Here is a 27,851-nt window from a genome sequence, read left to right on the forward strand (position 1 = left end):
ATACAGTATATGCTCCAAAACCGTACTGCAAACCGACGTCAATGATATAGGTCTGTAGTTAAATGGATTACTCCTACTACCCTTCTTGAACACTGGTGCGACCTGCGCAATTTTCCAATCTGTAGGTACAGATCTATCGCTGAGCGAGCGGTTGTATATGAGTGCTAAGTAGGGAGCTATAGTATCAGCGTAATGTGAAAGGAACCCAATCGGTATACAATCTGTGTCGTGCTTCGGTAGCTCAGTTAGTAGAGCACTTGCCCGCGAAAGGCAAAGGTCCCGACTTCGAGTCTCGGTCGGGCACACAGTTTTAATCTGCCAGGAAGTTTCATATCAGCGCACACTCCGCTGCAGAGTGAAAGTCTCATTCTGAAAACATCTTAAGCACTAAAACCACCATCGCAACTTGTCTCTACTTTTTCTTAATCCAGTCTCCAAACCTTTTCGTCTGATGCATTCTGGAGACTGGGGCTCGGGTCCCCGTCTCACTATGGGCTTTGTACTGTTCCCCAAAATGGTTTGAGGTGGATCTCTCAATTAGAGTCTCCCCCACCCTTTTTTAAGAGACCTATAGTGAAAAGACACGATGCCAATTTTCTATTGCTTTCTGACTGTATACTTCACTATTGTTTCAGCTCACAGTCCAGTAACGAGGCTCATCGTGTGCAGCCCAGTGTGTTTTGCCCAAGCCACTACATCTCTTTCAGACTCTCGTCTGTCTCTGTGCGCCACGTGGCATCAGTACCTGCGCCGTGGCATTAGCTGAGAACTGCTGAAGTGAAAAGGGAGTTTCGTTTTAGACAGCTCACGGTGTTGCGACAACAGAATGAGGCCAGCAGTGTTGTAGTAAACAGTAATAAAGATGAACTACTAGGAAGGAGGACAAGGCCTGACTTTTCGTCATCCTAAAATACCGAGAGAGCGACCGGTTGCGTCAGTAGTCGGCTAAAGAAAAAGACGACGGCGATGTCTCCCCGCCGATGCCAAGCAACCGCAACAGGCTCTCCGTTTGTTTTTCAGGTGTTGTGCAGAAATAATTTCCGTACAAAGCCTGGATCTATAAGGAACAGGTTTTGATCTAGCAGCTAATTGAGATTGACGACTGCAGCGAAGCATTAAAAATCTGAGGTTTTTTTAACTTATTTCTCGGTAATAGGAGTGTACCGATTCAGGACGTGATCGTTTACAATCCACGTACTTCTAATCGAAAAATATCACCGGACTTACTACTTGCATTGTCTACACTGTTCTTTTCAATTGACCTGATGTTCCGTTAAAAATTCTCGCTGGATTTAAAACATCCGTAGTCTTACTTCGATGTATAAACAGTTAACAAGCGATAACCTTAGTGTAAAATACTCGTCGCTTTGCAGACCGGCATAAACATAAGTTCGATATATCGAGCAAGTCGTGCAATATTAGCAGAGATCTCTCCAGGTAGAGCACTTGCCGGCGAAAGGCAAAGGTCCCGAGTTCGAGTCTGGGTCCGGCACACAGTTTTAATCTGCCAAGAAGTTTCATATCAACGCACACTCCGCTGCAGAGTGAATATCTCATTCTGGAAACATCCCCCAGGCTGTGGCTAAGCCATGTCTCCACAATATCCTTTCTTTCAAGAGTGCTAATTCTGCAAGGTTCGCAGGAGAGCTTCTGTAAAGTTTGGAAGGTAGGAGACGAGGTACTGGCAGAAGTAAAGCTGTGAGTACCGGGCGTGAGTCGTGCTTGGGTAGTTCAGTTGGTAGAGCACTTGTCCGCGAAAGGCAAAGGTCCCGAGTTCGAGTCTTGGTCTGGCACACAGTTTTAATCTGCCAGGAAGCTTTATATCAGCGCACACTCCGCTGCAGGGTGAAAATCTCATTCAGGACACATAACATTTACACTGTATCTCAAAATAAAGCGTATAGACGTTAAGAGTCAATAGGATGGACTATTGTTGAGGGGACAAAGTATGCTGCTATCTTGACGGTTTCTGACGTATGCAGTACCATTACAAGAACTGCGAAGCGATAAAAGAGAGCCAAATTCAGTTCTAAAAGTTGGTCGTGGCACATACCGGATGCACGGGTTTCAAAGCAAATTATCCATTACTACAAATCAGATACAAGGCCTGTAGAAAGACCCTGGATAAGATGGAACAGACTGTCGTTGTTACGCTGACATCAGTAAAGACAGTTGTAGAAAAATTTGCAATTCTCCTGTAATTAGTAACGGAATTCAAAGTTAATACTGCCTTTTACTGCCACTGTGCTATTACAAACCACACAAATACGTGTGGCATGTTGACAAGGACATTCTTCTCTGACCTGGCTTTGTTAGCGTCCTAGCACTAACTGAAATGCAAGAGCGCTGAATCTTCTATTAGTTTATCGCACATATCAGAGCATGCTTGGTTATTTTCGGATGTACGTTGTTGGTTCATTTGTTTAGTAACTTATTAGTAAGAAAGTGTGAGTGGTGTACTGGTGGTTCAGTGGGTCGGTGTCAAACTACAAACCCAACGACACGGGTGTCAATTCCTAGTCGGTACTAGCGTTTCTTCTGCTATTTATCATTTCTTTCAGCATTCGTAATGATTTTTGTATGTGAACGTGCGTAAGTTGAACTGTGATTCTAAATTATTATTAACTTGCTGAGTAACAGTTCAAATGTCGGAAGACGCAAGGACATACTACCTTCAATAGTCTCATTCCTGGTAAACCACCTCGGCATTGAAGCCAACCTTTAGGTTAAGTATGTCATGAAAAAGTTGTCAAGTTATAGCTAAGGCATTTGCAGGGATTTTTCCTTAATTTATCGCCAGGGGCTGTTACCGATCGAGCATAATAACAGGTTCCTCCCCTTACTGTAAAAGCAGACTTCGCCACAACGCTCATCATTCCCTGGCAGAACAACAACAAAATGCGATTCTCGGATTAAAAGGGTGCGCCTCTGTGTGAACAGTGACGACCCTAACGAAGCGTCCAAAAAGTCCCGAGATTCATTTCATTCTTGCCGTATAAGCGACATCAGCGCACTAATTACGATGGTAGCGTGGACTAAGAACTATAAACAACGAATGTGCAATCAGCCAGCCTCTTGAGGGCAGGCAGTGTGTACGTACTGTGTCAACGTGGTTGAAGAGAAAAGTGAGTTCAAAGACTGTCTCACACACTTTGACTTCCGAACAAAAACTACGACTGGAGAAGGCCAGCCACGACTTGACTGAACTGTGAAACGCGGAAAATTCTTTTCTGGGAAAAAAAAAATCACCATTCGCGACGAAACGTGATGTTATCAGTACGAACCTATCACAAAATGACAAGTCAAGAAGTACACACGAATGGTCAACGCTTTAAGTACATAAGAGACATACAAGCCAATGTGGCGTGTAACTTGTAAGACATCCCAAACAGGGACTTTACTGACATTTTCACATGGTTGTATGACCGTTTTCTGGGTTGTACAGAAGTGACTGAAGATGATATACAACACTTGAAGCATGAAAATCACCATCTTAACTTTTCTCTATTTTCTACCTCAGTCTCGAAACTATTGAGGCTGACGGGGTATGTATCGTCTTGATGTTGTCGGCTTGGAACACTAGATAGTAAGGAAAACTGACGATAATATATAAACATCCCTGTATTGAGGGTGTCTGCGGTTGTGCTAATACATCTTGCGACAGAACACCGCTTACAGCTGTATAATAATCGTTACTGGGACACAACCAGTTTCATGGCCTATAGCCACCTCCTCAGGTGTACATCCAGAGAGAAAACGTACTGTAAGGAACACACAAACAAATTAAAATATACTGAGGTGTTGAAATGCTGGCAAAATTAATGGAGAATCCAATTTCCTGCGTTTCCTGCTTTATTGTAGTCTCTCAGAGACTGGCACGAAACGCTTCGTACCATGCAAGTTCATCCTCAGGTGTATTTAAGGTCTAATGTCTCACACTATCTAATTGGCTTATTGTGTGTTCCAAGGTGCAATGAGGAGCACTAATAATGCAACCAACAACGAAAGTCAAACTAAATAAGGCCTGTTCTCAACTGATGATTTACGCTCTGAGAACGCCAGAGGTCTATGTGGTAGAGTCCACACCAGGATAAGGTGCCCAATAAGTGGTGAATAATTTTCGTCCAAAGCTCTGGGCGAGTTCATTCGTTCGTTCGAAAGGGGAGTCCGGCAGTGTTTGCCACCTTTCGACCTGTCGGCAAGCGCATAATCAGCCTCCCACAACCGCACGAGTGGTCGACTATGAAGAGCGGACAAACTGAGTAGCACGGCGGCGGCCATTCGAGTGGTAAACTGACGCGCTGAGTTCGAATGCCTATACATCGCCTATGGTTATAAAATGCCTTTCCTTGGGTTATGTCACAAACATAATGCCTCATTTAAATACGTTACTACAATATACTTTTTAATTTATGAACAAACAGCACCTAGTCACTGTTTATGAATTTATCTTACGTACTACATGGAATCTGCCGGGGCTCAAAGTTATGTACTGGACCCCTAGCATTTTTCGTAGTTCATTTACGATAGATGTACGCAAAATGCATAAAAATACTCGAAGATTTGCCCACTATATTAATAGCTATTTTCTGACTCTACCTTGCTTTAGCTTTTATGACGAGAAGTGCGTTATATATGGCATAGTGCTTTGGCAACTCACGAACAAATTTTCAAGTTTCAACCTAACATAGACCATGAAAACACTACCGATCAGCCAACTTTCTTCAAAATGATCAGAACATATGAAATGGTATTCTGTCGCTCGGAAATCTTGCCTTCTGACAGCGTGTAATCATTTTTGTAACAGCTGTGGTTTTGAGAAAGGAAACCTGCAAATAGATGCACAGACATTATGCTAATACCGTGTTACAAAAACATTTATTAAGCAAGTGCACTGAAATACGAAACAACTTAAAATATTCACATACCTGTGAAATGTAATATTCGTTCCTTTCTCGAATTTATTTGTACAATTAATTGCTGCACAACTCTTCACCATTGTACTTCTTTTGATTGGAACGTACATACAGTAGAATTACGAGTAACAAATACTGTATGCACGCCCCAACAAATATACGACGTTGAATCACGGTCTTCATAAACAACAATACTACACAACACATCAGACTACAACCACTATAATGGCGTCCAGCCGAAGGTTCAAATTATCCCGCGACTGCAGCGCCATCAGTGGGTCTAGTTATTTTTACAAGGTCTTTGGGCATAATAGAGGCGCACGCCCTGCAATCTTTCTCAAACGATTTTACAGTAACTATCCAGCGAAAGAAAAAAACGTTTTTTTTGTGTACTTAGAGTTTTATATAGCAGGTTCATGATTATGTGCCCACCACTTCGTTAATGGTCATAATTTCTGTGGTATTTAAATGGAAGCAAGACACTGTACAAAACTCGAAACGTTTTCAATGAAAAATAAGGATCTGCTATGATTTTGTGTTTGATGCATAGTACATAATATGTTTCTTCTTGCGTCCGAAATTTAGCTATACTATCGAATTTCCCTTTAGATGTGGTTGGAGGCCTCTGTCACCAATCTAGAGAACACTGACCTGCTGTAGCACGCTCTGCCGCCCCAGCGATTAAGCCAGAGTGAAATACAGTACTCACAACATTCCTCATATTTCATAAACGGCTTGAGATAACGAAATGATATTTTGGCAAATCACAGCATGCAAAGAGGAGAGTGTTTTGCCGTATGGTTATTTGCGAAACTACATTATCTACCGTGTTATTCCACAAACTACAGAATTTTTCGATGAAAGAATGAAATTTTTAGGGGCCGTCAGTAGCTGGTGAAACGAGAACTACTATGGCTTTTGAACAACATAACTGAAGACATTACACGTTTATTTTGTACCGAGCGTGTGCTTTTTCATAAGCGACTGACCTCACTTTTCCTCAGTCGCTGACTTAATAAACGTTATAAACTACTGTTTTAGAATTTCAATTAGTGTACACAACATGTTAGTAAGGTGCCACTTTGTAAACTCCACTGTGCTTTGGTAAAAGAAGCAAATTTTAACATGCCAACCAGAGAAATGTGTAAGTTTTACTCAAAATTCGACACTCATGATGCTTCTATGAGAGTTACAAACGATTAACAAGCCAAGTAAAAGTAAATCCTTGCATTTTCAGAGGAATTTTAACAAGCCAACCAGAGAAATGTGTAAGTTTTACTCAAAATTCGACACTCGTGACGCTTTTATGAGAGTTACAAACGGTTAACAAGCCAAGTCAAAGTAAATCCCTGCATTTTCAGAGGAATTTTTTTAGATACTAGACAAAACAGAGAACAGAATTCTTTTTGAACAGTCACCCTGTGAGAGTGGGCGTGGGTGGGGTCCACTTGATATTTAGAAAAATCTGAGTGTAGGCTTCACTTTAGAAAGACGTTTCCCCTGCAGCGTCTGCCCGTAACTCGCACCACTACCGCTCTCCCTGTGTGTCCTGCTGCCTGCCGCGCATCTACTGGCCAGGGTGTTCTGCGCGGACTCTAAAACGTAGATGCCCTGCTTATTAAGAGAAAACAATAAAAACTACTCGAACAGTCCACCTGTATACTGCCGGTTCATAGCGCCCAACGGGCACAAATTTCGGCTATCAGACATGTCGCCATCGTCAGGTGCGCTGATGAAATCCCCTCCCCCCGCGGGGGGGATTTAAATCAGCAGCCGGCCGCGGTGGCCGAGCGGTTCTAGGCGCTTCAGTGCGGAACCGCGCGACTGCTACGGTCGCAGGTTCGAATCCTGCCTCGGGCATAGATGTGTGTGATGTCCTTAGGATAGTTAGGTTTAAGTAGTTCTAGGTTCTAGGGGACTGATGACCTCAGATGTTAAGTCGCATAGTGCTCAGAGCCATCTGAACCATTTGAACCAATCAGCATTCCCTTTATTTACACGCACGTATAGCCGGAGTTTGCATACCAGACTACAATCGCAGTGCTAAGTGAAATACTGGTGATAATTAGTGCACACTCTGATTCCATATTGTGGAAATCACAGCGTTATCGCGGGTCCTATGATACTTCTTAAATTAACTGCATAGCTGATAGTTCTCAAAGTTTTTTATGTATTCTTTACAAAAACAATACAGGGTGATTCAAAAAGAAGAAATAGATTTCAGTTGTATACTACAAACGAACTACAAAAGATAGGAATACATTGCCCATGATACTGGATGGACGAAGGTTCAAAGTTTTGTCACAGATGCGCTGTTGTTTGTTTGTGGCAACATGGCAACCACGCAACAAGAGAGATCATTTTGTGTGTTGGAATTTGAGCGAAGTCAATCCACTGTTGAAGTGCAACATACAGTGCGCCGTCGATTCAGCAGGATGCCGCCCCTGTACAAGCAGATATATGACTGCATTACAAAATTCCTGGAAGTGTTTGCATATGCAAAGGGGAGAGCACTGGTCGGCCACGCACGTTTGATGAAAATGTCGAGGGCATCCGAAATGCATTCAGACGGTTCCCCCTAAAAGTCCCCAAGATAGGCGGGTCAGGAACTTCAACTTCCTCAAACAACGGTGTGGCGTGTTCTGAAACGATGCCTGCATATGAAAACTTGCAAGTAACAGTTTTCTGCAGCAATTGCGTCCCGGCAGCTGTAATAGAAAGTACGAATTTTGCATTTCGATTCAAATGATATGGCAGAGAACATTGTCTTCGAGAACGTATCGACGTTTCATCTATCGTGTAAAATAAACCATCATAATGTACGAAGCTGGGGTCACGAAATCCTACTGTCGTCATCGAACATAAAAGGGAGTCACAGAAATTGAATGCGTTGTGTACTATTTCTGTTCACAAAGTTAATGGACCTTTCCTTTTTCGGAGGAAACTGTGACAGGATTGTTATATCTAGACATGCTGCAGAACTGTTTGTTTCCTCAATATCGAGAAGATACCAATGATTTCAATTTTTTTGCTTTGACGGCACCCTGCCTCATTTTCACCTTGAGGTGTAGGTGAGACCATCCCGCAACGTTGGACTGGAAGAGGTGGACAGCAAGATCTTGTCAGCTGCTATGGCCTTCCAGGTCACCAGACCTCATACCTTGCGAATTTTTCTTTGGGGTGCATAAAAGACAGACTCTTTGTCCCACCTATGGAAGCGGTCCTTCCACATGTGAGAAATGTAATTAATTGCTGAAGCTGTCTATTCGTGTGTGGACTACCGTTTCGTAGTTTCTCGAGCAACGCAGGGTGCTCATGTTGCGTGTATGGTAAAGTTTTTGTACCATCTCAAAACTTTGAAGCTTCGTCTATGCATTGACACGCGCATTGTGTTTCTATCTTTCATAGTTTCTAATAAACAACTGAAATCCGTTCTTTCTTTGTGAATCGCCCTGTATATTTCTAAATTGCAATTTTTTGGATGTTATGCTGAAGCATTGTGCTGTTCACTAATAAATCAAATTATTATTATTACATTTAAAATATTTCACTTATTATATGGCAGTTAATGTATTTTTTTAATTATTGTATTTAAAAGGTTTATACATTTTATTATTGTTAAAATTGTAAACATCTGTGACACCGGCTGCGGTGGCCGAGCGGTTCTAGGCGCACCAGTCTGGATCCATGCAACCGCTACGGTCGCAGGTTCGAATCCTGCCTCGGGCATGGATGTGTGTGATGTCCTTAGGTTAGTTAGGTTTAAGTAGTTCTAAGTTCTAGGGGACTGATGACCACGGATGTTAAGTCCCATAGTGCTCAGAGCCATCTGACCCATCTGAGGATTTCAGTAATTCGCATTTGTAAGTTAAGGCAGATCAGTGAACTCTGGCCTGGACTTCCTTTCGTGAAATTATTAACTTGTAGGGCGCCTTGCGCTCATCTAAAATAAAATCAAGCATTTATTTGGCCTCCTAAAAAGTATTCAGCTTATATTGGACCCGCGTAAGTAATGAAAATAATTAATGTTTAAGTCTCATCTCACGTAGTATAAAGTAAGGAACCAAAATAATTACTATCGTGACTTCGGCCTGAAGCCACTATCAAGTAGAACAATGTTGGGTATAATCGGGCTTTGCTAAATTTACGATGACATTGCTGCAGTTGGTAATGGCATAAGGCCAGAATTACGATAAAAATTAAAGTAAAGAAGGCTGTACGGTAAAATAACGGAAATATCATTCAAACACGATAGTCATTGGCGTAGGTCAGGGAGCAGACAAAAGTGTCGTTATGTCAGTACGATACTTTCACAGGTGACAGCTCAGGGAAGCGTGGACTGCCGCGGAGAGTGAAACCGTCCAGGCACGGGGTGTTCGCCAAAAGTGGGGCACGACTGAGGCCTGCCACGTGTGGCGCGCGTTTCGCAAGGCCCCGCGCTGACCCAGCGGGTCGGGCCGGCACGTGCGAGCGCCATGCGCCGCTCCCCGCCCCTCCGCTACGCAGAATTAGAAGCGCCCCTCCCGCCCCCCGCCCCGCTGACCCAGTTGCGCAGAGCGCCTGTCTTCCCGCCAAAATTAGCGCACTGCGTCAGGGCGTCCGCGCCGCGCCGCGCCGCGCCGCGCGTCCCGGTTTCCGCGCGCCCCGGGCCGCGGGCCTCTGCAGTGACCCACTTCCCACTTCCCGCCGCCCCCGTCGCCGCCGAGTTACGCAGTGCGTGCGCCGCGCGTGTCACTGGCCCCGCCCTCCTGCCGGTGCGTGCCGCCGCTACGCACGATTACGCAGCGCTGACCCAGATGCACGGCCCAGCCAAGGACGCGGCCGAGCGACGCTATTTTCGGCAACGCCCGGACATCTCACCCCTCTCCCCCCCTCCTCCCCCCTCCACCCCCCCTCCCCCCTCTCCGCGCCTCCCCCTGCGCCTGCGACCTTTTGCCGCGCAAAAGCCCTCGGTCAATCAGGTGTGACCGTGGCTTTCTTCCTGCGAAGCTGCTTAGGCCGGTATTACACTATCAAATTTCTTTGTCAAAGATTTGATCAAAGATGTGATCAAATATTCCGTCAAATATATTTGACAAAGATCTTTGACGTAGCGCTAGAAGGGATATTACACTGTCACCAAAATTTCGTCAAAGTTCAAGATAGCTGACAACAACTTGTTATTAACCGCAGCAGTTGCACGTACCGCAATTGCATCGTGTGCACATGCGGAAAAAAAGTGGGGGGAAAAAAGGAACCATACATACAAGGTTGACAGTCTTACAGTCCTGGGATTACAACTTGATAATAAATTCAGTTGGGAGGAGCACACCACAGAACTGCAGAAACGCCTTAACAAATCTGTATTTGCAATTCGAGTGTTAGCAGACATAGGCAACATTAAAGTGAAAAAGCTTGCATACTTTGCCTGCTTTCATATGGTATAATATTTTGGGGTAAATCTTAAAGTCAAACAATAATTTTCAAAGTCCAAAAGCGTGTAATACGTATTATTTGTGAAGTAAATTCACGGACGTCCTGCAGGAACCTCTTCAAAGAACTGGGTATACTCAGTATATTTACTCCTTAATGAAATTTGTCCTAAATAATATATCTCTTTTTCCAACAAACAACTCAGTTCATACATGCAATACTAGGAACAAAAATGATCTGCACAACGACTTCAAAGCACCTACTTTAGGTACAAAAGGGGTACACTACTCAGGAACACTCATCTTCAATAATTTGCCAGCAAACATAAAAAATTAGTTACAAATAAAGATCAGTTTAAAAGAAACCTGAAAGACTTATTAGTGGCCAACTCCTACTCCATTGACGAAATTTTTAATAGAAACAAATGATGTATTAATTCATACTATTAGTATTGTTATTGCAGCTTTAAAAAAATTGATATGTTCCACATCCACGAGGATCTCCTCAGCACGGATCTATGGAACGAGAAACTAATCTAATCTGGGTGAAGCCGTGGGTTTTACGACGACACGATAAAAGCATTCAACAAAACTTGTTACATGAGCTTACAGTGGAAGACGTCAAGTCGTACATCAATTACTTAAGAATGGATGAGCATACATTTCTGTATGTGCTCAGTGAGGTGTATCCTCATATCACAAAGCACAACGTTCAATTAAGAACTGCTACATCTTCAGAAGACAGGCTCACTGTAACACTCCGATTCCTTGCTACTGGAGAGGGTTACGTTATGTTAGGTCAGGTCAGGTCTCCAATCTTCGTAATCTATTTTTGTATTCAGCGTGCCTCACGTTGTAAAGCGCCTCATCAGCTTCATACATCTCTATTAATTTTGTAGTAGTCGGCACACACCAATTGTATTTACCGGCAATGTTTATTAAAACACTACAGACGACAGAACGCTGCAGCGATGCTAGCACCCCATGTGGTAACATGTCACATTGCAGTGAACAGAACACAAGCGATTTCTTTGATCAAATCTACAGCGAGGCCGTAGATTTGATCAAATATTGGACGACATTTGACAAAGTCCCTATTACACCATCAAATATCTTTGACAAAGATATTCGACTAAGAAATTTGATAGTGTAATACCGGCCTTAGAGGCGTTGTTACACATTTACAGGGTGGTCAGAAGCAGCCTGAAAAGCTTGTAATGGTGTTACTCGGTAGGCTGTGCTGAGAAATAACTGTAAGCGAAAAAAAAAGATATGTTGAGCCTTTTTTCGATTTACAGGGTGGCAATTATTGAATCATGTCTACATCTACATTGTCTGCATCTACATCTACATATATACTCGGCTAGACACCAAGTGGTGTGTGGCGGAGAGCACAATTCGCGCCAAAGTCATATCCCCCCCCCTCTGTTCCACTCACGGATTGCGCGAGGGAAAAACGACTGTCTGAACGCCTAAGTACGAGCTCTTATTTCCCTTATCTTTGAATGATGATCATTACGCGATCTGAAAGTTGGTGGTAATAGCATATGCTCTACATCCTCGGTGAAGATTGGATTTTGGAATTCAGAGACTAGCCCCTTCTGTTTAGCGCGCCGTCTATCTGCAAGTGTGTCACACTTCAAACTTTCTATGAGATTTGTAACGATCTCGCGATGGCTGAAAGTACCAGTCACGAATCTTGCCGCTCTTCTTTGGACCTTCTCAATCTCTTGAATCAGACCCAACTGGTAAGAGTCCCATACAGACGAACAATACTCTAAGACTGGACGAACTAACGTATTGTAAGCTATTTCCTTTGCTGAAGGACTGCATCGCTTCAGGATTCTACCAATAAACCGCAATCTAGAGTTCGCCTTACCCGTTACTTGTGTAATCTGATTATTCCATTTGAGATCATTTCGAATAGTCACACCCAGACACTTGACTGATGTTACCGCATCCAAAGACTGATCATTTATTTTGCACTCATACATTAATGGGGATTTTCGCCTTTTTTATACGCAGTAGATAACACTAATATTGAGAGATAACTGCCAGACATTACAGCACGCATTTATTTTCTGCAAATCCTCACTGATTTGTTCACAACTTTCGTGTGATACCACTTTTCTGTAGACTACAGCATCATCGGCAAACAGTCTAATGCCGCTGTCAATACCATCAACCGGATCGTGTATGTAAATCGTAAAAAGCAGAGGACCTATTACGCTACCCTGGGGCACAACTGAAGTTACTCGTGTTTCTGTTGAAGTTACCCCTTTCAGGACGACATACTGCTCCCTGTCTGTTAAAAAGCTTTCTATCCAACGGCGTATGTCATTGGATAGATCGTAAGCGCGCACTTTAGCTGTGTCTTGCATGACCGCTGTTTCCTAAAACCGTGCTGGTTTCTGCAGATGAGCTTCTCAGAGTCTAGAAAGGTCATTATGCCTGAACACAAAATACGTTCCATGATTCTACAACAAATCGATGTCAGTGAAATCGCCCGGTAATTATGTGCATCCGATTTTCTACCCTTTTTATAGATTGCTATGACCTGGGACTTCTTCCAGTCCCGTGAAACTTTCCGCCAGGTGAAATAAAATCATCATAACTTCTGCAAGTTTTGCGTTTGGACGTTCAAACAGCACAGTTGGCCACGGAGTATGATGGTAATAAGTATGCGCTTTATTGTTTAATTTAGCGACCAAGCGCACTTTCATTTCGATGGGGTCCTCAATAAGCAAAACGGGCGTATTTGGGGGAATGAAAATTCGCATTTTGCTATCGAGAAGTCTCTTAGCCCTCAACGGGGACTGTGTGGTGTGCAGTGTCCAGTCGCGGAATAATCGGTGCGATATTTACGATATTCCTTGATGGCACGGTTACTGCCGTGGAGGTTTTGGTAAATGATTCATGCCCATTACCCAAATTGACCCTGATTTCGACAAGATATGGTTCATGCAAAACGGAGGTTTGACGCCCATCAAAGCAGCAGAGTGATGTCCTGGAGGGGCACATTGGGGACAGTTAACTGGCTCTAGGGTAGCCAAAGGATACTCGCGAGGGCTTCGATTGGCTGCCACATTCTCCATATCTGAACACATGCGACTCCTTTTTGTGGGCCTGTATTAAAGACAAGGTTTACAGCAATAACCCGAAAACCGTTGCTGAGCTGAAAACAGTCAATGAAGAGGTCATCGACAGTATTGATGTTCCGACACTTCGTCGGGCCGTGTAAATTTTCTCTATTCGTCTGCCCCACTCATCGTCCTGTCATAACCTAAATCCGAATATCAGTAGTGACGTTTACATGTTGAATAAAGTGTGTGCACGCCATAGTTTGTAACTAATTTACGTTTTTGCACATAGTTTAATAATTGTCACACTGTAATCAGCACTGATGTTAGCCAGTAAGGTCGTTGCGCGCACTAATTCAGGCATCTACACGACGCTGAAAGCGATAATACACAGACATCTGTGGGCCACTGAGTTGCCACTTTTTCAAATGCTCATTACCAGTTTTTTTTTTTTGGATATATGAAATTTAAGCTAGGTGAGCGAAAGCTACGTGTGTTCGGTTAGAGGAAACCAAAAGAAGAAAAAGTTCGGCCTCAGTGTCTCTGGCAGGCAGCTTCAATTTGCGAGAGCACAGCGGTTCAAATCCGCGTACGGCCATCCAGATCCAGGTTTCCCGTGATTTCCCTCAATTGCAACAGGCAAATGCCGGGATGGTTCCTTTGCAAGAGCGCGACTGATTTCTTTCCCCACCCTTGTCACAATCCGAGCTTGTGCTCCGTATAAAATGACCTATATGTCGACGGGACGATAAAATCCTAATCCTTCTTCCCTTCTTTTCTTGTGTTTCTGAGAGCAACGTAGACGCTAATTAAATCGGAAACGGCTCATTGTAAGTAATTTTTTAATAATTATTTCTCAGAGTAACCTACCCCAAAACACACTTACTAGCTTTGCAGATTGTTTCCTACTCTCCTGTATTTCATACACTCATTAATTAATGAACAACAAGATTTCAGTTATTATCAGTGATATGTTCTGAAGAACAGAATGATTTCAGGAAGAAGAAGTTCGTTTACAGATAGTCTATTCGTTATAAAACATTTAATAGACAGCCGGCTTGAATTTACACTGAGGTGACCTTAGTCATGGGATAGCGATATGCAAATGGCGGTAGTAACGTGTACACAAGGTATAAACAGACGGTGCATTGGTGGAGTTGTCATTCGTACTCAAGTGATTTATATGAAGAGGTTACCGTCGTGATTACGACCGCACGACGAGAATTAATAGATTAGAACGCGAAATAGTAGTTGGAGCTAGACGCAAGGGACATTTAATTTCGGACATCGTTAAGGAATTCAATATTCGGAAATCCACAGCGTCAAGAATGCACTGAGAGTACCAAATTTCAGACATTTTCTGTCCCCAAGGACAACGCAGCGCCCGACGACTTTCACATTGCGACCGGGAGCAGTGGAGTTTGCGTATAGCTGTCAGTGCTAACAGACAAGCAACACTGTGTGATATAAATAAATAAATAATAATAACAGTCCAATGAAGTATTGTGATCGTCTCTCGGATGCGCAGACTTGTGTGACGCCCTGCTTTTTCAAGGAGAAAAAGAAGTTAGTTTACATTTTTGAAGTTGTTTTTTCAATTCCTTGACGGTACGTCAAGTCACTTAAGAGTTGGTCGTTGCGCCGTGAGGGAGGACTCAAACGGAACAACCCCTTCAAAGTCCCAGAAGACCGTTTCCGTGACTTTACCGGCTGATGGTACGGCTTTGACCTTTTTATTCGGTGGAGAGGCAGTGTGGGGCCACTCCATGGATTGCCGTTTTGTTTCCGGTTCGAAGTGATGAACGCGTTTCATTGCCTGCGACGGCGTTCGACAAAAAAGTGTCACCATCTGCCTCGTAACGCGGAAAATGGGCGGCGAGGTACCCAGCGAGCGCACATCTTTCAGTACCCCAGCTTGTGGACAAGTGTGTCAGAATTTCTATCAGAGACGTCCAGGTAAAAAACAAAATGTCGTGTGACTAAGGCCTCCCGTCGGGTAGACCGTTCGCCAGGTCCAAGTCTTTCGATTTGACGCGACTCCAGTGACTTGCGTGTCGACGGGAATGAAATGATGATGATTAGGACGTACAACACCCAGTCCTTGAGCGGAGAAAATCTCCGACCCAGCCGGTTACCTAACCCGGGCCCTTAGGATTGACATTGTGTCATGATGACCACTCAGCTACCGGGGACAGACGACGTCCAGGTGTTTCACTGCGGTCCGTAAATCGCCTCGAATGAGAGTGACCGCACATTCCAACGTTGTTCGAATCACAGCTGCGTGCAGCCGGCCGGCATGCGGCAGAACCAACAAATTTGCGCGATCTTGTCGCGGGGATGACAGACGCCTCGTCCAACAACTCACCACGCTTTTATTCACAGCCAGGTCCATGCAGACATGTCTGCTATGCTCCGGTCTTCTTTCTTTCTTTCTTGTGCTGGTGCCTGGTCCCGCGGTTTCACAGGGTCAGCACAGTTAGGAACGGATTTGGCAAGGTTAGTTTTTAAGGGGTGCCGGATGCCCTTCCTGCCGCCGCCCCTTATCCCCCCCCCCCCCCCCACCCCAGCTGTCTGCGTCTAGTGTAATCCGTGGAATAGTGCGAACGTGTTCAGATGTCTGCAAGTCGTGTAACTGAGACGAAATGTGGGGACCAGCCCGGTATTCATCTAGCGGGATGTGGGAAACCACCTAAAAATTACATCCAGGTTGGCCGACACACCGGCCGCCCTCCGTAATCCGTTAGGCGGATTCGATCTGGGGCCGGCGCAGAGTCCAGCAAGCAGCGCATTAGCGCTCTCGGTTAACCTCACGGGTCTGCGATCCTCTGGTCTTCCGCCGAAGGAAACTCAATGACAGCTCTCTATTTGGAGTGCACCTCCCATACAGACGTCATTTTGAAGGTTCGTATAGTACCACCAACTACTGGAACTTCATGAAATATAGAGGCTCGAGCGGGAGTATTCGACAACGTCCCACAACAAATTCAGCATTTCTTCAACCGAATTTGCCCGCGAAAAAAATGTGTTGCATTACCTATTGAAGGCCTTAATGGTAATTGTATACATGATAGCCTGTTGTATCTGTACCATATACAGTGTTTGCAGGCGCTACCAGCAGCTGATTTTCCTGTACAGGTGCATGTCTGTGAATGGTTCATTCAGCATTGCACCCACTCTCACTTTAGTGCAAATGCGCTGTTCACAACTGAGGTTTCGTTTCAAAGCAGTTGATTAATGTATTTATGTCTTGCCGAGTTGTAGAAACTGAGCTCTAATGCGGTAACAAATCATTTCGGGATATATGTCCATATAACATACTTTCTTCCTCTAAGTGTGAAAGTTTGGTCATACCTCTTTGTTAGACTCTCACTATCTGTGGAAGTAAATTACACGCTGGAGGCTCTTAACGCTCCGTCGATGTCAAAGGCATCACAGGCAGAGTACTAATGCTTAGAGCAAAAAGGATATTATGGCGTAAGAGATTTTCTTGTCTAAAAATGCACTCTTTCATAATTAGACCTACAACTTCCTCACTTGCTCTTACTGTTCGGTTGGAACTGTTAACTCAGTACGTGTTACTCTGAAGATAAGCGCCACATATCCTCAGTGGTAGTCTTAAGTTGGAGCATGCTGATAGACAAAAACTGTCTTTGCAGAAATAAGGAATACCAACAGCCGTATGTTTTTATAAAATATATTAATTACGCGCCCAGTTGCGACACTGCATTAGTGACATCTTCAGGCCTCTATGCAAACTGAATGGCAATATCCAATCCTCGGTGCATTAGGACAGGCACTGACGGTTGGATTTCAGCAGCCTTGCCATAGTAGTAACACCGGTTCCCATCAGATCACCGAAGTTAAGCGTTGACGAGCTGCGCTATCACTTGGATCGATGATCACCCGGTCTGCCGAGCGCTGTCGGCAAGCAGGGTGCACTCAGCCCTTGTGAGGCAAATTGGGGACCTACTTGGATGAGAAGTAGTGGCTCTGGTCTCGTAAACTGACGTAAGGTCGGGAGAGCGGTGTGCTGACCACATGCTCCTCCATATCCGCATCCAATGACGCCTGTAACATGAGGTAGACACGGCGGCCGGTCGGTACCGTTGGGCCTTCATGGCCTGTTCGGGCAGAGTTAAGTTCTTTTTTTTTTAGCTTAGAGCCTGCTGCTTCACTCGCGTAGACTGCACAGCTGATAAACAATTTTCTTTTTATTTAATGGAATCTCTATGTTGTTCACAAATTACAACACCTTCTAAGATTTTCATGTTAATTAAGGCCATGTAAGCATGATCTTTTCCAAATGTGCTTTTGACCAAAAGCCTGTTGCCTGAGGATGAAACGGCGGCCGGTCGGTAACGTTGAGCCTTCATGGCCTGTTTGGGCGGAGTTAAGTTTTTTTAGCCTAGAGCCCGCTGCTTCACTCGCATAGACTGTATAGCTGATAGACAATTTTCTTTTTATTAATAGAATTTTTATGTTGTTCACAAATTGCAACACCTTCTAAGCTTTTCATGTTAATTAAGGCCATGTAAGCATGGTAGTTCCAGAGATTCGACTGGCAGTAGACTGCTGCATTCGCACCCTCAACAGAACAGGCTCTCCTAACACTATACTATGCCTTCCACATCGCTGTCAACGAGTTCACCACAACGCAGGTGACTACTGTGAAGGACAGTAACAGGTGCAAACATGTAACACTTTTGTATGGAAACTTCCTGGCAGATTAAAACTGTGTGCCCGACCGAGACTCGAACTCGGGACCTTTGCCTTTCGCGGGCAAGTGCTCTACCAACTGAGCTACCGAAGCACGACTCACGCCCGGTACTCACAGCTTTATTTCTGCCATTACTCGTCTGCTACCTTCTTCAAGGTTCACAGGAGAGCTTCTGTAAAGTTTGGAAGGTAGGAGACGAGGTACTGGCAGAAGTAAAGCTGTGAGTACCGGCCCTGAGTCGTGATTCGGTAGCTCAGTTGGTAGAGCACTTGCCCGAGAAAGGCAAAGGTCCCGAGTTCGAGTCTCGGTAGGGCACACAGTTTTAATCTGCCAGGAAGTTTCATATCAGCGCACACTCCGATGCAGCGTGAAAATCTCATTCTCGGAACTTTTGTATCCATTGTGAATAAATAGTTGCCACTATTTAAATTCCAGTCCTCGTATTTACACCGCTAAGGGACCGTAGACCTTCGTATGTGACACAAATTTCAAATTGGTACCCCAGCAGTTCCTGAAAACAAGGGGCGTAACAGTTTAATAGACAGAGACACACAGAAAGATACATGAATAGACAACAAAGTGATACTACAAGGATTCCATTTTTACTGACTGAAGTACCATCATCTCTGGCTTATGGAGCCGTTAATCTGGAAGCAGCCGTTATGTTTCCGGTCTCAGATCCGTGTCTTTGAGGCGTGGCTGATGTCTTCCGCGTCTCCTCATTTCATATCCTTCCAAGTGTCGCAGTTTTAATAGCCGACAGCGTATACAGGGTGATTCAGCTACACCTGCCGACGTCATTTCATGTAACCCGCAATGTTATATCCGGCCTTCATAAACCATGTGCGATATTCTCATACTCTCTCGATCGCTACGAGCAAACTGTTACTCTTACAGAAGAAATGAACAGGAGTTTTTCGTGGGAAACTTAATGTAACCTTATTAAATTCTGTACTGGAATACTTTTTCATTGTAAATCGCAGTTTTCGAGTTTTTCAGGAAAAACTTAGAAAAGTAACCTTCAAACGCACCTCCACCCCCACACTCATCTTTCACCATTCAGGATTTTTGTGCAATGTTCGTGGCACTCATTCCTATCACTGTACAAAAATTTCTGACTACGTGTACTACTGCTGATATTGAACCTATTTTGGTCTGTATTGATTGGGCTATTACATCACTGTTTACTTTTTCATAAAAAGGTTGAAGATTGATTAACATTAACATTTTTAAATATGTTTAAATTTATGGCCACAAGTATTGATAAATTTTCTTTTAATTTTACAGAAGAACAATTTATACATATATCAAAGTATTTTATATATTCATAATTAGAATTAATGATTAGAAAAAGAGTTAATCCTTTGAATATATGAACTGTGAAGAAAAATTAAAAGAAACAAATTTACCTAATAATGATTTTTTCATTGTAGACATAATAAATCAGACACATCTCATGAAGATTATAATCATCAAAACTAGTTTGAAAAAGTCAATATTAAAAATTTAGACAAATCTGCAAAATTATGTAACTAATCTGATGTTTAAGTGCTATCAGATATTTTTGAAGATTTTATAGACAGTTGTATTTAATCTTATCAACTCGCTCCATCTTGGTGTTATACGGCTCTGATTTGTCTTGGGATTCTATGTTTAAAATGACAAAATTTAAATTGGATACATTTTAATAAGCTTTTATTTCTTGAAAAAGAAATTTGAGATAGAATTGCTCAAGGTATTAAAAGATTTGCTAAGTCAAATAATAGACTAATGAAAAATTTTGAGCATGAAAAATAGTCTGATTGTACTGCATATTTAGATACATATAATTTATATAGTTTGCTAACATCTCAATTTTTAGCATTAAGAGATTTCAGTTGTTTACAACCAAAATGTTTTAATTGTGAAAAAGTACATAAAATACCATATGAATATAGTTATATTTTAGATGCCTGCTTAGAATGTCACAAAGAATTACATGATTTACACAAGGATTGGCACCAGAAGCAGGAAATAAATTTCTAACATCGTTACAAAAAAAAGAAGTACATGTTTCCCATTACAAAAATCTTAAAAAATGTTTAAATCCTGGTTTAAAATTAATGAAAATACGTAGAACATTATCACTTTAACAATTAGATTGGTTGAAAAAAATAAATTGGTTTTAATAAAGAAATGAGAAATAATCTAACTAGCAAAAATAAAATAGATTCATGTAAGTTAATGAACCTTTTCAGCGTTTGGAAAAGAGATGGAAAATATTACAAATATACAATATATTAAAACTATTGCACAATAAGAAAAATATAGGAAATATATTTCAAAACCAGATTATGAATATACAGCTGTATTTTCAGAAAATCTAGCTCTAGTTCATTTGATAAAAAGAATAGTAAAATTCAATAAATCAATTATATTGCAATGAGTATTCTCGATGTTTCAGAAAAAGTTTAAGATTTTCATTATAATGTAATGAAATGCAAAAATGTTAGAACTATTTATTGAAGTCATATCTATACAGATTCCTTTATTTATGATATAAGGTCTGAAGATTTTTATATAGATATGAAATCGATGGTAAACGAGTTTACACAAGTGATTATTCGAAAGATAATATTTACGATATAACACAAATGAAGAATAATGTAGTAGGAAAAATGAAAGATGAATGTAATGGAACAATAATGGAAGAATTCTGCGGTTTAAGAGCCAAAATGTGTGTTTGTAAAGTTTGTTATAAAAAATACAAATGTCTACAAGAGTTAAAAACTGTTGTTAAAAATGAAATTACTTCTGATGATTATAAAAAAAATGTTCAGAAGACAAAAATAATATAGAAAAATGATTATAATTTAATTATTTAAAGATGAGTTATATGTAGTTGAATGTAATGAAATTATTTTAAGTTCTGATAATGATAAACGTATTATTTTGCAAGGTATAATTAACTCATTACTATATGGCCATTATAAATTAGTCTCAAATGAAATAATAGATGATAACAATGATTTCTTATGTTAATTATACAGTTGCATAGAAAAATTACCAAAACATATAATAAAAGAAAATATTTAATAGTTTTTTAATATTTTTATTGAATGGTAATTTCGAATACAATTTACAAATAAATGTCGACATAAACATTCAACTTTTTGATAATACCTATATTCATGTTTTTGATAATCAGAACTTTTCCTCTTTTTTGATTGATTATAGTTACAGGCAGGTATGAATATAAAAGATTAATCCATCGTGCAAACAAGAAAAAGAAATTCATAAAAAAATAATACTGAAAAATAAAAATATCACGTAAAAAATGGGTCACATTGAGTGGAATATATTGAATCAAACAGAATATAGGATGAATAAATTTGACCATATAAATGTACTTACTAACACCAGAATTAAAAAACATTTCTGAAAAACTGGCACAGTCTAAAACAGAATCTGTTAATCATACCATTAGAAAATTTGAGTTATGCACTATATTTATTGATTGGAGAGAATCAGTTATTTTGTAAAGTTTCCAAAAACAGTCATAATAGATTGAAATCATAAATTGTTAAATCTCTTTCAAGTGCTAATTATTAACAAAAAGAAAATCTTTTTCAAGAATAAAATCATATTCATTGAAATTCTACAATTTTCGTTCACCTCCCATTACTAACATAATTTAGTTATTAGTTTATCACATACTTATCCACCTTTGTGTTTTGTTTCATTTTTGTTCATTAAATACTCAGTAACTTTTTCACAACAGGAATACCAAATGTAATAAGCCAAATTCCATTAGTTTTTAATGTGTTTTCTTTTTGTACTTCAGTTAAAATGTATCAAATCTATTTAATTGTTAATTATTTTATTTAACTTTAATTTTATTTTTCTATACATTATTCAACTAGCTGCAGTTGCAACTAATTTTTCACCTATTGAAGCATCTCAAGCATACATCCTTTCATTTGTAGCTAATCCAATTCTTTTAGCAGCTTCATGTTCTTTTCCCAATCCTTTATTATCTCTGTAAAAAGTAACATCTTCTTCACATGCTTCATTTAGTGGATTTATTCCATTATCTCCACATGCTAATCCTTCATTAATGTAGTCCCAGGGCCACACCAGGTAAATGCATTCCAAAAAGGTAAATTATTAATTGCCTCATTAACTAGGCTTTTTAATATCCACTTTCCCAAAATAAATGTGGTAAATTATTCAAATTAATGATAAAATATGGATTTCCTTTTAGATTGTTAATTATGGAATCATTAAATTTGTTACTAACATTTTAGTTATTCAAACTTTTTCAATAATAACAATTTGATTTCCAGCTAATTCTTCACTAAGCATAGCTGTTAATCTATCAATTATGATAAACATCATTCATCCAAATATATTCAACTGATTTTTCTGAACATTTTTTTATTAAATCTAATGACCTTTTTCTGATGAATCATTAAGATTTCTTTGTGAAAAACTAGGAAAATATTGTTCAACAATTTTTTTATCAATGTATTATATTCATTTCTTTTAACTGATTTTACTGTATTTGCATTATTATCTGAAGATGTAGCAGTTGAGTCGAATAAAATTCTAGTACAATTTTGTAAATGAAGAGAACGAAATTTGTTACCTAAATCATCTATAGCAATTTCTTTTTTATTTAAAAAATTTATTAATGAATCTGTAGCTTCATGTTCTTCATAACCATAGACCTTGCCATTGGTGGGGAGGCTTGTATGCCTCAGTGACACAGATAGCCGTACCGTAGTTGCAACCACAACGGAGGGGGCCAGACAAATGTAGAGGGGCAGCAGCCTTTTCAGTATCTGCATTGGCAACAGTCTGGATGATTGACTCATCTGGCCTTGTAACATTAACCAAAACGGCCTTGCTGTGCTGGTACTACGAACGGCTGAAAGCAAGGGGACACTACGGCTGTAATTTTTCCCGAGGGCATACAGCTTTACTGTATGGATAAATGATGATGGCATCCTCTTGGGTAAAATATTCCGGAGGTAAAATAGTCCCCCATTCGGATCTCCGGGCAGGGACTACTCAGGAGGATGTCATTATCAAGAGAAAGAAAACTGGCATTCTACGGAGAGGAATGTCAGATCCCTTAATCGGGCAGGTAGGTTAGAAAAATTGAAAAGGGAAATAGATAGGTTAAAGTTAGATATAGTGGGAATTAGTAAAGTTAGGTGGCAGGAGGAACAAGATTTTTGGTCAGGCGAATACAGGATCATAAATACAAAATCATATAGGGGTAACACAGGAGTAGGTTTAATAATGAATAAAAAATAGGAGTTCGGGTAAGCTACTACAAACAGCATAGTGAACGCATTATTGTGGCCCAGATAGACACAAAGCCCACGCCTATGACAGTAGTACAAGTTTATATGCCGACTAGCTCTGCAGATGACGAAGAAATTGAAGAAATGTATGATGAAACAAAAGGAATTGTCCAGATAGTGAAGGGAGACGAAAATTTAATAGTCATGAGTGATTGGATTTCGAGAGTAGGAAAAGGGAGAGAAGGAAACATAGTAGGTGAATATGGATTGGGGATAAGAAACGAAAGAGGAAGCCGTCTGGTAGAATTTTGCACAGAGCATAACTTAATCATAGCTAACACTTGGTTCAAGAATCATGAAAGAAGGTTGTACACATGGAAGAACCCTGGAGATACTAGAAGACATCAGATAGATTATATAATGGTAAGACAGAGATTTAGGAGCCGGGTATTAAATTGTAAGACATTTCCAGTGGCAGATGTGGACTCTGACCACAATCTATTGGTTATGAACTGCAGATTAAAACTGAAGAAACTGCAAAAAGGTGGGAATTTGAGGAGATGGGACCTGGATAAACTGAAGGAACCAGAGGTTGTAGAGAGTTTCAGGAAGAGCATAAAGGAACAATGGACAAGAATGGGGGAAAGAAATACAGTAGAAGAAGAATGGGTAGATTTGAGGGATGAAGTGGTGAAGGCGGCAGAGGATCAAGTAGGTAAAAAGACGAGGGCTTGTAGAAATGCTTGGGTGACAGAAGAAATACAGAAATTTAATTGATAAAATGATAAAATATAAAAATGCAGTAATTAAGTAGGCAAAAAGGAATACAAACGTCTCAAAAATGAGATCGACAGGAAGTGCAAAATGGCTAAGCAGGCATGGCTCGACGACAAATGTAAGGATGTAGAGGCTTATCTCACTAGGGGTAAGATGGATACTGCCTACAAGAAAATTAAAGAGATCTTTGGAGAAAAGAGAACCACTTGTATGAATATTAAGGGCTCAGATGGAAACCCAGTTCTAAGCAAGGAAGGTAAAGCAGAAAGGTGGCAGGAGTATATAGAGGGACTATACAAGTGCGATGTTCTTGAGGACAATATTATGGAAATGGAAGAGGATGTAGATGAACATGAAATGGGAGATATGATACTGCGTGAAGAATTTGATAGAGCACTGAAACAATGCCCCCGGAGTAGACAATATTCCATTAGAACTACTGACAGCCTTGGGAGAGCCAGTCTTGACAGAACTCCACCATCTGGTGAGCAAAATGTATGAGACCGGCGAAATACCCTCAGACTTCAAGAAGAATATAATAATTTCAATCCCAAAGAAAGCAGGCGTTGACAGATGTGAAAATTACCGAACTGTCAGTTTAATAAGCCACAGCTGCAAAACACTAACACGAATTCTTTACAGACGAATGGAAAAACTAGTAGAAGCCGACCTCGGGGAAGATCAGTTTGGATTCCGTAGAAATGTTGGAACACGTGAGGCAATACGGACCTTACGACTTATCTTAGAAGAAAGATTAAGGAAAGACAAACCTACATTTCTAGCATTTGTAGACTTAGAGAAAGCTTTTGACAATGTTGACTGGAATAATCTCTTTCAAATTCTGAAGGTGGCAGGGGTAAAATACAGGGAGCGAAAGGCTATTGACAATTTGTACAGAAACCAGATGGCAGTTATAAGAGTCGAGGGGCATGAAAGGGAAGCAGTGGTTGGGAAGGGAGTGAGACAGGGTTGTAGCCTATCCCCGATGTTATTCAATCTGTATATTGAGCAAGCAGTAAAGGAAACAGATGAAAAATTCGGAGTAGGTATTAAAATCCACGGAGAAGAAATAAAAACTTTAAGGTTCGCTGATGACATTGTAATTCTGTCAAAGACAGCAAAGGACTTGGAAGAGCATTTGAACGGAATGGATAGTGTTTTGAAGGGAGGATATAAGATGAACATCAATAAAAGCAAAACGAGTATAATGGAATGTAGTCGAATTAAGCCGGGCGATGCTGAGGGAATTAGATTAGGAAATGAGACACGTAAAGTAGTAAATGAGTTTTGCTATTTGGGGAGCAAAGTAACTAATGATGGTCGAAATAGAGAGGATATAAAATGTAGACTGGCAATTGCAAGGAAAGCGTTTCTGAAGAATAAAAATTTGTTAACATCGGGTATAGATTTAAGTGTCAGGAAGTCATTTCTCATAGTATTTGTATGTCGTGTGGCCATGTATGGAAGTGAAACGTGGACGATAAATAGCTTAGACAAGAAGAGAATAGAAGCTTTCGAAATGTTGTGCTACAGAAGAATGCTGAAGATTAGATGGGTTGATCACATAACTAATGAGGAGGTATTGAGTACAATTGGGGAGAAGAGGAGCTTGTGGCACAACTTGACTAGAAGAAGGGATCGTTTGGTAGGACATGTTCTGAGACATCAAGGGATCACCAATTTAGTATTGAAGGGCAGCATGGAGGGTAAAAATTGTAGAGGGAGACCAAGAGATGAATACACTAAACAGATTCAGAAGGATGTACGTTGAAGTAGGTAGTGGGAGATAAAGAAGCTTGCACAGGATAGAGTAGCATGAAGAGCTGCATCAAACCAGTCTCAGGACTGAAGACCACAACAACAACAACAACAACATAATTCCATTCCAAACATTCTTGAATTGAACAACTGGTCTTAATCTAAATACTTTATCTTCTCTATTATTAGCATATTCTGACAGCCTTTCACTCACACTCATTTTTTAACATTTGATGATTCTTCTTCGTTTTTTACTTTCTTTCTTTCTTATAATTCTTTAATAAATTATTTACTTCTGGTTCACTTAACATATAATCTCTTTTATCACTATCATATTGCTTAATTGTTTGAAGATCATTAAATACTCCTAAATAATGTTCATTGTAAGGACCCAATGGTTTTTCAACTTTTCTATTTTCTTAAAGCTTTCAAAACATTTTGATCTTAACATTCACTTCCTTTTTTAACTTGTTCAATTGTTACAATGACTGGTTGATCTTCAACTTTATATTTTTCATATTCTGTTGTTGGCAGTTTTTCTGTTTTTTAAACACTTGTTTCATTTTTTCTTTTATCTTTCTATATCATTTAGCCTTTTAATAACTTCTGTGCCATATTTTTAAAACATTTATTAAGGATAAAAATATACTAATCAGTTTTATTTCATGTTCAACATTTATGTCCAACGTTTATCTTCTTCACTTTACGTTTAACATTTATCTGCAACATTTTTGTTGTAACATTTATGTTTAAAAATTCTTAACCCAGTCTCTGTATTTACCATTATTATTTTTTATGTTTATATCTGTTGTAGTAGAACCAAATTTATCGTTATTTCATTTACTACACATTTCTTTAAAATCGTTAAATTTGAAATCTCCATCAACAAATTCAAGATAGATTTTATTTAAATTTGTGTCATCTTGTCTGAAAATATTTAATAGATTAATTTTATCTCTAATTGTTTTGGTATTTTTGAATGAGTTTGAAGTAAATAAAAACAATCTATACTTTTATGTCTATGGCTAATAAAATATTCTCTAGGTAATTCTTGATTTTCCCGAATGAAATCATCAAAAAGTGCAACTGAGTTATTGGCACATTCAAGTAATAGAACAGTTTCATCATTAATTTCAATAAAAGTAGTTATTTTTGATTAATTTTATTTTCAAGTTTTTCATGCCTTTTTTGTAATTTTTGGTAGTTTAGTCGAAATAAACTTTTAGAATAAACATAAAAACGATCTATTTTTTTCATATTAATCATCCTGTAGCTAGAATATGATTATCAATCATTAATGTCGTTTTCCACAACCACTTGGTCCTATTACTGAACATTGAATAGAATTTGGTAAAAGTTTACCATGCTTTTTTCTTAACATTTCTTGTTTATGGTTCCCAATCGGTCATTTATCTAATAATTTATATTAATATAAATGATTAGATTATTTCAATTCATCTATTCTTATAAAAGATCAACTGTTCCAATAAAAGAAACCAAAAGTGTCTCATTAGTTGTTGTTATTCAACTTCTTTACTCCAAATACTACATAAAAATAATACATTATATACAAGCGAAGAATCAGCAGAAATTCGTGTTTGTCAATATAATTTGAAAAATTAGGAAAGGTTATTCGATCGAAAAAACTTATCACTTATGAACGAAATCGTCCTATAAGTATTCCATTTTTTGATACTATTCAAAATTTAATAATTACAGCAACTGATGAAGATTTGATTGAATCCAGTGGCACTTATGTAACAATATATTTAAAAATCATTTAATAATTTTTTCCTTAATAAATCATGCACAAAATCGAGAGTTATCAATTTTACTCATATACTGTTAAAGACAAAACAAAAATAATTTCAGTCTTCCTTAAAAAGGAACAGAAATTAATA

This window comes from Schistocerca gregaria, chromosome 1 (assembly GCF_023897955.1).
Source record: "Schistocerca gregaria isolate iqSchGreg1 chromosome 1, iqSchGreg1.2, whole genome shotgun sequence".
Classification (NCBI taxonomy): Eukaryota; Metazoa; Arthropoda; class Insecta; order Orthoptera; family Acrididae; genus Schistocerca; species Schistocerca gregaria.